Here is a 15,672-nt window from a genome sequence, read left to right on the forward strand (position 1 = left end):
ACACTTCCTGGGAAAAAAATGAAAATGAACAGAAAACAGCCCAAAATCTATAGGACACAGCAAAAAAGGTCCTGAGAGGAAAGTTCATAGCATTTCAGGCATACTTCAAGAAACAAGAAAAAGCTCTACTAAACCATCTAAAGCAACAACTAAAAGAACTAGAATGAGAACAGCAAGAAAAACCCCAAGAACGTAGAAGAAAGAAAATAATGAGATCAGAGCAGAAATTAATGACACAGAGTCTCAACAAAAATGCAAAAAATCAATGAAACCAAGAGCTGGTTTTTAGAAAAGATAAGATTTTTGCACCTTTAGCCAGACTCACCAAGAAAGAGAGAGGACCCAAATAAATAAAATCAGAAATGAAAGAGACGATATAACTAACCCAACAGAAATACAAAGGATGGTAAGAAAATACTCTGAGTAACTGTATACCAACAAACTGAACAACATGGGTGACATGGACAAATTCCTAGAAGCATACAATCTTCCAAAGCTGAATCAAGAAGGGGCAGAATACCTAAATAGGTCGATAACAACTAATGAAATTGAAACAGTAATAAAAAAAACTCCCAGCTAACAAAAGTCCTGGACCAGATGGATTTACAGGCGAGTTTTACCAAACATTCAAAGAAGTAATACCTATTTTCCTCAAACTATTCCAGAAAAGTCAAGCACAGGGAAAACTCCCAAACTCTTTTTATGAGGCCAGCATAATCCTACCCCAAAACCAGATAAAGAACCCACAAAGAAAAATATTACAGCCCAATACACCTGATGAACATAGATTCTAAAAACCTCAACAAAATACTAGCAAACCAGTTCCAGCAGTACATTAAAAAGATCATCACCAAGTGAGATTTATTCCGGGGAGGCAAGGCTAATATAATATCCACCAATCAATAAATGTGATACATCATATAAACAAAATGAAGGACAAAAATCATACTATGATATCAATAGATGCACGAAAAAGCATTTGACAAAATCCAGAACCCATTTTTGATAAAAACTCTCAGCGAAGTGGGAATAGAGGGAGCATACCTCAACATAATAAAGGCCATATACTACAAACCTAGCCAACATCATACTCAATGATCAAAATCTAAAACCATTTCCTTTAAAAACAGGAAAAAGACAGGGATGTTCACTTTCACCACTTATTCAACATAGTATTGGAAGTCCTTTCCACAGCCGTTAAAGAGGAGAAAAACATAAAATGCATCCAAATTGGAAAGGAGGAAGTAAAGCTGTCATCATTTGCAGATGACATGATATTGTACATAGAAAACCCTGAAGACTCCACCAAAGTACTACCAGATTTGATAAATGAATTTAGCAAGATAGCTGGATACGAAATTAACATCCAAAACTCAACGGCATTTTTATACACTAACAATGAAATCTCAGAAAGAGAAATGAAAAAAACAATACCATTTTCAATTGCACCTAAAAAAATAAGGTACCTAGGAATAAACTTAACCGAGGATGTAAAAGACCTGTACTCGGAAAACTACAGTACCCTGAAAAAAGAAATAGAGAAAGGTATAAACAAGTGGAAGAATATATCATGTTCATGGATTTTAAGAGTTAATATCATTGAAATGTCCATACTACCCAAAGCAATTTATAGATTCAATGCAATTTCTATTAAAATATCAACAGCATATTTCACAGAGCTAGAACAAATATTCCAAAAATTTATATGGAACCAAAAAGAACCCTGAATTGCCCCAGCAATCTTGAGAAAGAAGAGAGTTGGAGGGATCATCTTACCGGATATCAAACTGTACTACAAAGCCATTGTAATCAAAACAGCCTGATATTGGTACAACAACAGACATACAGGTCAATGGTACAGAACAGAGACCACAGAAATAGACATACGCCATTATGGTCAGTTAATATTTGACAAAGGAGGCAAGAGCATACAAAGGAGTAAAGACAGTTTATTCAATAAATGGTGCTGGTAAAATTAGACAGCCATATGCAGAAAAAAATGAAACTGGACCACCAAATTATACCATGCAGAAAACATAAAGTCAAATTGGATTAAAGACTTAAATGTAAGTCACAAAATCATAAAATTCCTGGAAGAGAACATAGGCAGTAAAATCACAGACATCTCACATAGTGGAATTTTCACTGATACATCTCCTAGGGCAAGAGAAACAAAAGAAAAAAATAAACATATGTGACTATATCAATCTAAAAGGCTTCTGCACAGCAAAAGAAATCAGCCTCAAAATACCAAGGAACCCCATAGTATGTAAGAACATATTTGCCAAGGATGTATCTGATAAGGAGCTAATTTCCAAAGTGTACAGAGAACTCATACAACTCAACAAGAGGAAGACACCCAATACAATTTAAAAATGGACAAAGGACCCGAATAGACACTTCTCCAAAGAGGAAATACAGATCGCCAACAGACATATGAAAAAGTGGTCAACATCGCTCATCATCAGAGAGATGTAAATAAAAACCACAGTGAGATATCACTTCAAACCTGTCTGAATGGCTACCAGCAAATCAACAAATGCTATGTGCTGATGAGGATGTGGAGAAAAGGGAACTCTAGTACACTGCTTGTGGGAATGCAGACTGGTGCAACCAGTATGGAAAACAGTATGGAGTTTCCTCATAAAATTAAAAATGGAACTACCTTTTGACCCAGTGATCCCACTTCTAGGAATATATCCTAAGAATCCTGAAACCCTAAGCAAAAAGACTATATGCACCCCTATGTTCATAGCGGCACAATTTACAGTAGCTGAGATCTGGAAACAGCTCAAGTGCCCATCAGTAGATAAGTACATAAAAAAGCCGTGGTACATTTACACCACAGAATACTATGCAGCTGTAAAAAAGAAGGATCTTGTACCCTTTGGGACAGTATGGATGGACCTGGAAAATATTATGCTAAGCGCAATAAGCCAGCCAGAGAAAAATGAACATCACATGATCTCACTTAGATGTGGAATCTAAAGAACTTAATAAACTGATGAACAGAATAGATTCAATAACATGGAAGCATGGGTCAGACTGACAAATCTCTGAGGGAAGGTGGGAGTGTGTGTGGGGGGAGAGATTAACCAAAGAATTTATATACATATATGCGTAACCCAAGGACACAGACAATGGTGTGGTGAGGGACTCAGGAGGGTGGTGGGGCATTGTGGAAGGTGTCAATGGGCAGAAAAGGGGACATCTCTAATATTTTGAACAATAAAAAAAAATTCATTTGTGCAAAGGACACACAGACTGAAATTACAGAATCTATAAGAAAAAAAAATAATGAAAACAGTACACATCAGAATCTACAGAATACATTTAAAGCAGCCATCACAGGAAAATTCGTAGATTTACAAAAAAACTAGGAAAAGAATAAAGTAAACCAAATAAAAAAAAATCACTAAGAAACAAGATATAAAGTTTAAGGCAAAGGTTGAGACAGGAAACAATGGACCTAAAAGCAGAGATTGAGAATAGAAAGGAACAGACCTCATAAATAAATCAATATCATATTTAAAAAATAAATAAAACAGACACATCACTAGCTAACTTGTTTAATAGCAAAGATAAGGCACAAATATATAAAATAAGAAGCGACAAGAAGCAAACAATTACTGAAACAGAATAGTATTTTTAAATCATGAGACTACTTTGGAGACTTCCACATAAATGAATTTGAAAATCTAGAGCAAATGGATAATTTCCTAGGAAAATACCTATTACCAAAATTTACGCCACTGGTGTTAGACCAATTTTTATTAAAGAAATAGAGAAAATCATTAATGAGCTACAGGGCCAGAAAGATCAAACCCTTAAAGATAATCTCAATGCTCTATATATTGTTCCAGAGCATTAAGAATAAAGGAAAACTTCCTAATTACATTTATGATACAAAACCTGATAAAGACATTATAAGAATAATATTTACAGGCAAAATATCACTCAACAATGCAAATACAAACAAGCAAACAAAAGATAAAATGCTAGCATACAAAATCCAACGTTACAGTGAGAAAATAATATACCATGACCAAGTGAGATTTATTCCAGGCCTATGGGTCAATATTAAAAAAATTATTAGTATTATATACCAGATTAACATACTGACAAGAAATGAACACATATGATTATCTACAATCTACATAGATGCTGAAAATACCTTTGACAAAATTTAACAACCATTCATGATAAAACCTGTCAATAAAATAAGGATAGAAGGATATTTTCTTAAGGAAGGTATACTTTAGTTCTAAAATCAGTATTTTATTTAATGGTAAAGCACTAGAGGCATTTCTACTCATATCAAAACAAGGCAAACAAACAAAAGAGATAGAACAATTTCCTACTGTCTCTTCAACAATTTTGTCAGTCAAAATTGCAAACTGCAGTAAAAGTTCTCTCACCTGTGCCTCTCCTACTTAGGGTTTAGGTAATAGCAGTTAGAGACAATGTTCACAGGTTCTGCAGTGGATACCAATAACAGAGTGGCTCTTACAGTCTTTGTGAAATGAAGGCAAAAGGAAAAGAAAGGAGGAAGGTAGGGATGGAGGGCAAGGTTGAAAGAGACCTGGCAGTGAGAACATCTGCTATCAGAGGCCGAATGATCTGACCAGGACATGGGAGAGTGATAAGCAGTAAAGTCAGGTTGCTTCATTCTGGTGAAGGAATACACTGTTGGCTCGGCTAACTGGATTTTCACACAGTCTAGCAAGTCCCACTTTCTTTTTGAAAGCTTCTCACAGAAATAAACAAGCTGTCTGCAAAAAATGTTCTCTCTGATCCCTCCTCCAGGAAGTGTTGCCTAAAGCAAATCCCTGTGAATTTGGAAGAGTTGCTGGGTTTGATAATATTTTCCCTCCTTGTTTCTTTCTTCCTAGCCCTAAAGGTAGAACTGCAGCATTTGAAGATAACTAAATTATGTGTTCCAATATTCTATTATAGAAGAGGGAATTGAACTGGTTTTTAAGCCTAAGCTAGGCTACGGAGGGAAGGAGGAGAGAATGGGCATGAGCAAGTCACTGAAGCAGGACAAATCCCTAGTACTTCCCTCGCAGCAAGAGGTTAGGTGGGTTACACAGTCTCCCAGCTATCTGAACAAGCAACTCCCAGGACTTACCTGATATCTTGTCACTCCCTTACCCCCTTCTTTGTACATATGACAATTCTATAACATGTAACTCTTCCCATCTACTTACATATTCATGTTTTGGTGCCTCCTTTAGGATTCTCAAAGCCCATACACTGGTGTTGGTTAGCACAGTAGCTTTCTGCTTTTCTAAGGAGCCTACTCATGATTTTCCATCATAGGCTGGATAGGGGCAGAAGGACACTCAGATAGGGCTTCGTGCCAGCCCTCTCTTCTTCTCTTCAACCAGAGTACTGAAGGTTTACTTGTATATTTTGGATTTCAGGCTAACTTTCATGTGAAAAAACAGCTCCACACCCCTCTATGCCCAATTGTATACCAAGTGAGAATTATTTGGAATACATATAACAAATTTGCTAGATTATAAGGTTAAGTATATACGTAATTCAACAGAGTATTGTCACATCGCTCTTCAGAGTGGTGTCACAGTACACACTACCATCAGCAATGAATTGGGGTCACTATATTCTCACCTCCTTGTCAATATTTGATATCACCCAACTTTCTAAATCATGCCAGTCAACAGGCATAGTTAATATCGCATGATAGGTCCATTTTATAAATTGATACTTATGTCATTTTCTGTTTGTTTTAAAGGAGCTCCTTACGTAATCTGAAGGATTCTTTGGTTTTAGACATTACCACGATTGCTCCTATGTGCAAATTATCTGGTAATTTTAACTATGATGTGCCTCACTTAACAAAAACACGTAATTTTGAGGTAATCAAACTCATCAGTTTTTGCTTCATGGTATGTGTTTTAGAGGGTTTTGTTTGTCTATCAACCCACACAAGGTGACAAATATATTCTATACTGTTTCAAATTAATTTTGATAGTTTTACTTTCCCTCTTCTATAATTATTGTTCTACATATTGACTACAAGCTAATAATACTCTGAAGAAATGGAGCATATTTTGTTGGGAAAGCAATTCAGATCATGACATTTCTCCATTCAAAACCTGGCAATATCTCTTCAGTTTAGAGTAAAGGCCAGAGTTCAGTCAATGGTTTAAAAGTTCCTCTGTGATTGCTGCTCCCCTCTTACCAAAACAAGCATGACTCTCACTTCTTTCCCCACTCATTCTGCTCTAGCCACAGTGGCCTCCTCCATGATCCTCAGATATCTTAGGTTGTTCTTTATTTCTGGAATTTTCTTCCTGTATATATCTGTATAAAGAACTTCTTCACATTTTTGAAGTGTTTGCTCAAAAGTCATTCTCTCAGTGCATCGTCCATCCTCACCACTTCTAAACTCTCTTGCCCTGACCTACATTTTTTCTATTTCTTCATACCCACTAATCATTTCCTTACATAATATATAACTTATTTATTATCCATATAGTTTATTATCTATATCCTGCCACTAGAATGTGAGCCCCATAGGAGCTGGAGATGTTATTTTTGACCCAGTTATAACCTGGGATCTAGATCACTCTATCGTCTGGCCAAGGGAAGCCCTTTGTTATAATTTGCTGAATGATGAGTTATGTAAATCCTTCCCAGTGAGTGGTGACAGTAACAGTCACCATTCTTCTCTACAGACTCTATAGCTAGTGCTGTGCCTCACAGAGCATGATTTGTGGTATCACTATTGACCATGGGGCTTCCAAGCCCTATCTGGAATTTCTGTACAATATCCTTTTTCATAATTTCCTTGATTTAACCAAAGTTTTTTGGTGTTGTTTATACCACTTATTAAAAGGTAGAAATATATACCTGAAATAAATCAGAAAGAAAATGTCATTTAACTCAGGTTTCATTAAAAATTTTTATTAATTAATTAAACTAAATATGAGAAATTGTCAATTTTCCACCAAAATAGAGAGTGTCTTGGAGTGGTGTGGTAAATGGTCAAAAATGGTCACAACACATTCTCTTCTGCTCTTTGTCAATGTAAATTGTTCACTTTTCCTATCAAGAGATGGAGCATTTTCCCCCTTTCCTCAAGCCTGGACTGACTTTTTGACTTGCTTTAACTAATAGAATGCAGTGTAAATGACGCTGTACCAGTTGCAGGCTTAAGCCTTAAGAGATCTTATAGTTTCCATGATTGCTTTCTTAGAATACTGAAATCAGACTGTCACATAAAGAAGCTGATTTATCCTATTTGAGGATGAGAACTAAGGTGCCTCAGCTGATAGCCAGAACCAACTGCCAGACATATGAGTGTGGATCTTTGCATCCTAGCCAGTGCTCTAGTTGTATGAGTAAGCTCAGGTGAAACCAACAGAGAGATTGCCCTGTAAGCCCACAGAATGGTGAGAAATAATACTTTGTTTTTATTTAAAATCACTAAATTTGGGCATGGTTTCTTATTGAAAGGGACGAGATAGTGCCACCCCAAAATATGCCACTTTGGCATAAGGATTATTTAAATCTGAAGGTAACTGATAATCAACAGATTCAGAAAGAAGGCTTTTCACAGCTTCCCTTACCTACCTAAAAGTAGAACCTCCCAAAAGAACTCAAAAGAACTTAATTGACAAAATTCCCTCCCCAGGAACAGGAGACAAGAAACAGCCCTTTACATTTTCCAAAGGTAATTTGTTTTCTCCTAGGAACCTTTCCTTGCCCTAACCTTCACCTTTTAAGGTGGTATACAAGCTCCAATTCTAACCACCATTTTGAGTTACTCATCACTGAGTACTCCTGCATGTATGCCACATTGCACACATAATTTTTTTCTTGCTAATCTGTCTTTTGTTAGTTTAATTCACAGACCCTCAGACACTGAACCTGAGAGGGTAGAGGAAAAGTTTTTTTCTCCCCTATATTATATAAAAGCCTTAACTGGGTTCAGTCATGTATACTGTTCAGATATTCTCAATAACACATTGAGACTATGTTCTTGAAAGAACTCCTAGTGTGAAAATGGTGGACATAATGTACATTCCAAGGACAATGGGAGGTTTGAAGAGTGTCTGATTGCCTAGGTCCAGCTCATTGGTCAACCTGCAGTCATATTCTCTCAATAAACTCCTCTAACAATGGGTCTAGGCTAGCTCTCTATAGAATGTCCTACATGCTTGCTTTATCTGATTGTTTCTTCATGGTATAATTTAACTTTTCTTCTTCCAGTCTGTGATATAGACAAAGATTTATATAGAGGTTTAAATGATGCTGTGTGCTTCATGTTGCATGATATCAAGTTCATAACTCTAGGTTATCCCACTATTAGTGGATACTAAGTTTGATCACTTGGTTCAGGTGAGGGATTATCAGTTTCTCCACTGTTAAAATACACTTCTTTTTCCTTCACAATTTGTAAGTAATCTGTGAGCTAATACTTTAACACCATGCAAATATTCTATTTTCCTACTAACTTTTGTCTCGTAGTCTTAGAATCTACTGATGATCCTTCCTGAATTATATATTACATTGGGGATTGCAAAGTGGTGGTTTTATAATTTATCATTATTTTTACACTTAGTAGCTGGCATAGCTTTCAAAGAGTCTCTCTCCATATTATTACAGACACTGGGATTTTTACTTATTATTTTTGCTAAAATAAATTACTGTTATTTAAATTTTTGATGCTAAAATTGTCCCACTTTTGGCCAGTAGAGGCTCTTTCAAGCCAGCTTCTATATCCTTTTTGGCATGATCCCATTAGTCTGTGAGCATTTTATAGTTTTCTAGTACACTAAGGTGTTCTTAGTTAGGCTCACTTTTCACTTTCCTGCCCCATATCTAGAAGCTGTCATGCGTAGAAAGAGAATTCCAACATGGAAGAACAACAAGTTTAAAAGCCTGAGGGAAAATCATGTTAGCCTTGTGAGAAAAGTAGAAAGGAGAGCAGTGTGACTGGAATAGTTAGTGACTAGGTATATATCTAGGACTACAAGATGGAGTCAGATCTTGTAGGGTCTTGTAGGTTAAAGTAAAGGTTTCAAATTTGACTTCAGCAAATGGGAAGCCATTAGAATGTTTTGAAAAGAAGAGTAACTTAATCTAGTTTACCTTTAATGGGATCCCTCTGGCTTCTTTGTGGAGACAAGACCAGAGGGCACAGATAAAAGCAGAGAGACTAGTTAGGACTGTATTTTATTGTTTTAAGGGAAAGATGAGGTGGCTTTGACAAGAAAGACTGATCAAAGCATGAGAAATGTTTGATTCTTAATACATTTTGAGGCTAGAGCAAAGATGCTGTGGGATGCAGGAGAAAGAAAAAAGCCAAGAAAGTTAGATCTCTCATTCAGTGTCAGAAGTGTTGTGAGTAAAAACTCTTCAGAGCTCTTAAGTATGGAATTGATTGTTCTTTTTTTCAAAACATAAGTTCAGGCTTCTAATGAGAGCTAATGCAGTGGAAGCTTGAAAGTTTAAACTGTTTTTCAGTCTAAGCATTCTCTGGTGTCCGTCTCTGCAACTCAAATTTAGTTCAAATCCGTATTTACTTGTTCAAATCTGACACGTATAACAAAATAGTAATTTCCAATTCAGTTAACATTTGTAAAGAATATAAAATACATAAAATAAATTACAGGTTTCCAGCTCAAGAAAAAAATCACAGTATAAACTACCATCTAGATCAAGAACTAGGACATTATCAGCACTCCACAAGTGATCTTTGTGCCCCCTCCCAGGTGCTAATCCCACTCTCTTCCCTAGAGGTAACCGCTATTTTAATTCCCAACCCCATAGATTTACTTGGCCTGTGCTTGAATTTCATATAAATTGAATCACGCATTTTGTAGTTTTTATGTCTGGATTTTTTTTGCCCAACATTATATTTATGTGAGTGATTCATCAGTAACATTGCACATAGTAGTACTTCATTAATTTTTATTGCTATATTTTGTATAAAATAATCAATTTATTTATTCACTCTAGTGATGGATATCTCAGCTATTTCCTGGATTTGGCTATTACAAATAATGCTGCTATGAGCATTCTTGTACATGACTTTTGATGCACATATGTATATGTTTCTTTGGGTATATATCTAGGAGTAAAATTATTGGATTATAGGCTATGTGGTAAGTAGTTAAAGCTTCCAGTTTCCAAAAATGGTTGTATAAACTTACAGTAGTATCAGCACTATATGATGGTTTTAGTTGCTCTACATCCTCACAGTACTTGGTATTTTCATTCTTCTTCATTTAAGCCATTTTTAAAAAATATATTTTTATTGATTTCAGAGAGAGGAAAGGAGAGGGAGAGAGAGATACAAACATCAATGATGAGACAGTCATTGATCTGCTGCCTCCTGCACGTCCCCAACTGGGGATCGAGCCCACAACCCAGGCATGAGCCCTGACCGGGAATCGAACCTCGATCACCTGGATCCTAGGTTGACGCTCAACCACTGAGCCACACCCGGCCAGGCCATTCAAGCCATTTTTAGGTGTATAGTTGTATCTCATTGTGGTTTTAATTTGCATTTCTTGATAACTAATAAGATTGATCACCTTTTAACATATCTGCAGGAATAAACAGAATTTATGCATTTAGTGTTATAAATTCCCTCATGCATAGCTTTAGGTGCATTTCATAAGTTAGCTTGTATTTTATTTATTATTTAGTTTGTAATATTTTATAATGTGTATTGTAATTGCTTTTTAAACTCATTCTCTATTTAAACTTATGTTGTTAAATTTCCAAACACAAGAGTATTTTATTGTTATCTTTTTATTTCCACATACTCTGAATGATTTCATTCATTTGAAAGTTATTCTACAGTCCAACAAATGGTAAATTTTGGTATTTGTTTTGTGTGTTCTTGAAAATAATGCACAACTGGAGGAGGAAAACAAGCTGGCGGAATAGGTAATAGCTGCACCCTCCACCTCCCGCAACCATATCAAAATTATAACTAAAATACAAAACCACCAGCACTCAGAGCCTCCAGAAATCTGGCTGAACAGAAGCCCTACAACCAGGGCACTGATGGAGCACGGAGATGGTAGGAGGGGCGGAGACACGGGCAGATCGGGACTGAATAGGAGATGCCTCAGGCCCACACTCAGTGCTGAGGGTTAAAGCCAGGAGGGAATCTAGGCGGTGGGGATTTCCCGGAAGAGTGAGGGGTCCCAGCCCCACAGCAGGCCCCCAGCCCAGGGCTCTAGGGCAGGGAAGAGACGTCCCCACAACTCCCGGCTGTGAAAAACAGCAGGGACTGTCTCTGAGGGTCGCAGAGGCTGCGGGAGCCCCAGGCAGCTCCTCTTAAAGGGCCCGTGCACAGACTCACTCAGACGTGCTCCCTCTGAGCCACAGCACCGGGCAGCTGCTTGAAAGGAACCTGGGACAGGTGGAGAAGAACTAACTTGCCTGAAATCTGGGAGAGAGGTGGAGGGGCAGCCTCCTCCCACGAAGAAGGGCTGGCAGAAGCCATTGCTCCTTTGGCGAGTCCACCCTGCACATAGCTGGCAGGCAGGCACCATATTTGAATCACCAGCGCCTGACTCACACCTTTGGCCCCACCCCAGTGATTCCTGGAGGCCCTGCCCCTCCCTACTTGCAGGCTCATCCAAGCCATTTCCTGGGGCTTTTCTGTGCAAGTGGCCTCTCCAGTCTCATGCTTAGGTCTTTCTTAAAATCTCTCAAACAAGCAGCAGCATGACCAATACAGCTTGATATTAGCAGCAGCCTGCATTGGCTCATAGCATGGCCTCTCCTGGACACCTGCAAGTCCAGCACAAGTAGCAGCCACCTACACTTTGCTGTGTAGCTCATGCTGGGTGGCCCTGGGCAAGGCACTGGCACAGGCTGCCTTTGCACCTCCCTGGAGGCTCCAGAGACAGTGCACCTGGTGGTCAGACTCGACCACACTGGATTGCAACCCTACCACACCCACAAGTGACACACTCAAGAGGCACACTTGGTGAACACAAAAGCTCCATTGAAGTAAATCCTGCTCCATAGGGGTGTCTCCAGCATAGCAGCTCTCTGGCTGTAGTTGCAGCTGGTCCTCACAGCCGATTGGCCTGGGGGTCAATTCCTCCCAGTGACGCCAACAGCAACCAAGGCTCAACTACAAGAGGACAGTGCACACAGCCCACACAGGGGAGCACCTAGAAGGCCCAGGTGACTGGGGAGGCTGAGCCACTGGACCCTACAGGACACCTACTACACAAAGCCACTCTACAAAATCCAGGAGACATAGCAGCTCTACCTAATACATAGAAACAAACACCAGGAAGCAGCCAAAATGCAGAGGCAAAGAAACATGTCACAAAGGAAAGAACAGAAGAAATCTCTAGAAAAGGAACTAAATGAAATAGATCCAAGCAAGCTAATAGACACAGAGTTCAGAATAATGGTTATAAGGATGCCCAAGGATATTAGTAAGAGTATGACAAAAATAATTGAGAAAATCAATGACATAATAAAGGACCAATTTGAAATGAAAGCTACACAAACTGAAATGAAGAATAATTTACAGGGAATCAACAGTAGAGTAGAGAACACTGAGAATCAAATCAGCAATTTGGAACATGAAGAAACAAAAAACACCCAACCAGAAGAGTAAAAGGAAAAAAGAATCCAGAAATATGAAGAAAGTACAAGGAGCCTCTGGGACAACTTCAAGAGGCCCAAGATTCATTTTATTGGGGTGCCAGAAGGAGAGGGAAGAGAGCAACAAATTGAAAACCTATTTGAAAAAATAATTACAGAAAACTTCACCTACCTGGGGAAAAAAATAGACTTACAAGTCCAGGAAGCACAGACGGTCCCAAACAAGAGGAACCCAAAGAAGCTCACAGCAAGACACATCATAATTAAAATGCCAAAGGTTAAAGACAAATAGAGAATCTTAAAAGCAGCAAGAGAAAAGCAGTTAGTTACCTATGAGGGAGCACCCATATGACTGTCAGCTGATTTCTCAACAGAAACTTTGCAGGGCAGAAGGGAGTGGCAAGAAATATTCAAAGAGATGAAAAGCATGGAACTACAACCAAGATTACTCTACCCAGCAAAGTTATCATTTAGAATTGAAGGTCAGATAAAGAGCTTCTCAGACAAGGAAAAGCTAAAGGAGTTCATTACCACCAAACCAGCACTACAGGAAATGTTGAAGGGTCTTCTTTAACGAGAAGCTAATCAACAAAAGAATCTGATGAACTAAATAGATCCAGAGACATTGATGCACGTAACAGACGATCATATTTCAGAGGGAAGAGGGAAGGGGGGTGGAGGGTGGGAAGAGATTAACCAAAAAAGTTATATGTATATATGCATAACCTATGGACACAGACAATGATGGCGTGAAGGACTGGGGAGGGGGTGGGAGTGAGGTGGAGGGGGTCAATTAGGGAGAGGAAATGGGACACCTGTAATACTTTCAACAATAAAGATAATTTTTTTTTTTTTTAAAAAGAAAGTAATGCACAACATATAATTGTTGGGGTCAATCTTCTCTTATGTTAAATTAGAACAAGCAGGAAAGCAAAAAAAACAGTGGGGTTCTAGAAGATTTGTAAATATGATACGAAAGTTTGACCTTCTTTGGCATGTATAAAAGAAGCAAAAAATATTCCCTGACCACAATAACACAAAAGTTGAAATTAACAGCAAAAACAGAAGTTAAAAAATTACCAACCTCTAAAGTAAAATACAAATCTTTCCTAAACAACTGATATAAAAGGGAAAAATTATTTCAAAAAATAAGTACATTTATATAAATGGTACTTATCAGATAAAAATTAAAGCATTACTCAGAAAATAATCTTAGCCCTAAACATTTGCATTAATAAAAAATAAAAATACATTAGTCAAACTCAGTAAGTTAGAAAAAGAACAGAAAATTAAATCTAAGGGAAGCAGAAAGGAAGTGAAGCAAAAGCAGAAATTGTTGATATATAAAACAAAACTGCTATATTTAACACATCAATCAAAGAGCTTACTCTCTGAAAAAGTCAATAAAATGAATAACATTATTGTTTTATAATAAACTAAGCTTCGACTTTGGTTATAAGCAATCCCTTAATCCTAGTGGCTTAACACATACATTTTATTTGTCGTGCACACAAAATCCACTGTAGATTAGAAGTTTCTCCAAGGCAAATGTTTCTTTCCTGTAGCAACTCAGCAATTCAGTCTAGGGTTCTGACCTATGAACACATGCCCTCCATACTCATTGTCAGCAAGAAAGAGAATCTGAAAACTTTCTCAGGGGATTTTTACCCTCAGCCTGGTATGTCTCAACGGCTCCAAGGGAGATAAGTTTTATTACACCTTGAATGGAAGTACATGGCTCCAAGTCTAATACCCTAGGAATGTAAGGAGCCAGTGTATCTGGGGTAAAAGAAACATTTTCTAGCATGTCCATTTTATTTGTTCAGGAAGTCACATGGCTTGGAAACATGAAAATATTTGCTTCCTTACACTATTGTTTACTAGAGAACAATTAGAAGTGAAGCTACTTGGTTTAGGATATGCATCTTCAACTTTTCTAACCATTCCTAAATTACCTCCCATATTAGTGTTATCAATCTAAATTTCTACTGGTAGTATATTCAATTTACTGTTTCTCCACATCCTCTTCAAGAAATCATATTAACAGACATCATTTTGCCAACCAGATAGCTGCGACATGGTGTCTCACTGTTGGCTACAATTTTATTTTCCTGATTTCTAGCAAAATGGAGGATTAAAAAAAAAAATGTATTGGCTATTTAAACTTCTTCTTCTGTTAATTGCTTGTTCATACTCTGTGCCCATTTAGATATTGAGTTGTGTTATTTAATAGTTTTTAGGCATCAGTATACATTCTGCAAGTTAATACTTTCTTATTTACATGCATTGTAAATTTCTTATCCCAGTCTGTATCTTATCCCTTGTTTCTAATCTTTTCACTCTTCTAATGGTGTCTGGTTGTCTAAAATTTTTAGATATTTATTTAGTCAGAATGTATCAATGTTTTCTCTTATTAAATTTTTTTCCTAGCTTTTAAAATCTCCTCAGTTCCAAAGTCACATTTATATGCTCCTACAGATAATTTTGAAATTGTAGTTTGCTTTTCACATTTAAATTTTAATTCCATTTGGAACTTATTTTTATTTATTTATTTTTATTATTATTTTTTTAAAATATATCTTTATTGATTTCTGAGAGAGGAAGGGAGAGGGAGAGAGATAGAAACATCAATGATGAGAGAGTCATTGATCGACTGCAGCCCACAACCCAGGCATGTGCCCTGACGGGGAATCGAACCCTGATCACCTGGATCCTAGGTCGACGCTCAACCACTGAGCCACACCCTGCTGGGCGGAACTTATTTTTATTTTATTATTTTATTTTATTATTTTATTTTATTTTATTTTTAAAAAATATATCTTTATTGATTTCAGAGAGAGGAAGGGAGAGGGAGAGAGAGATAGAAACATCAATGATGAGAGAGTCATTGATCGGCTGCCTCCTGCACGCCCCCGACTGGGGATCGAGCCCGCAACCCGGGCATGTGCCCTGACCGGGAATCGAACCCCTGTCGCCTGGATCCTAGGTCGACGCTCAACCACTGAGCCACGGCCGGCCAGGCAGAACTTATTTTTAAATATCCACAGAGAAAAT

The sequence above is a fragment of the Miniopterus natalensis genome, chromosome X (genome assembly GCF_054644295.1).
Source record: "Miniopterus natalensis isolate mMinNat1 chromosome X, mMinNat1.hap1, whole genome shotgun sequence".
Taxonomy (NCBI): Eukaryota; Metazoa; Chordata; class Mammalia; order Chiroptera; family Miniopteridae; genus Miniopterus; species Miniopterus natalensis.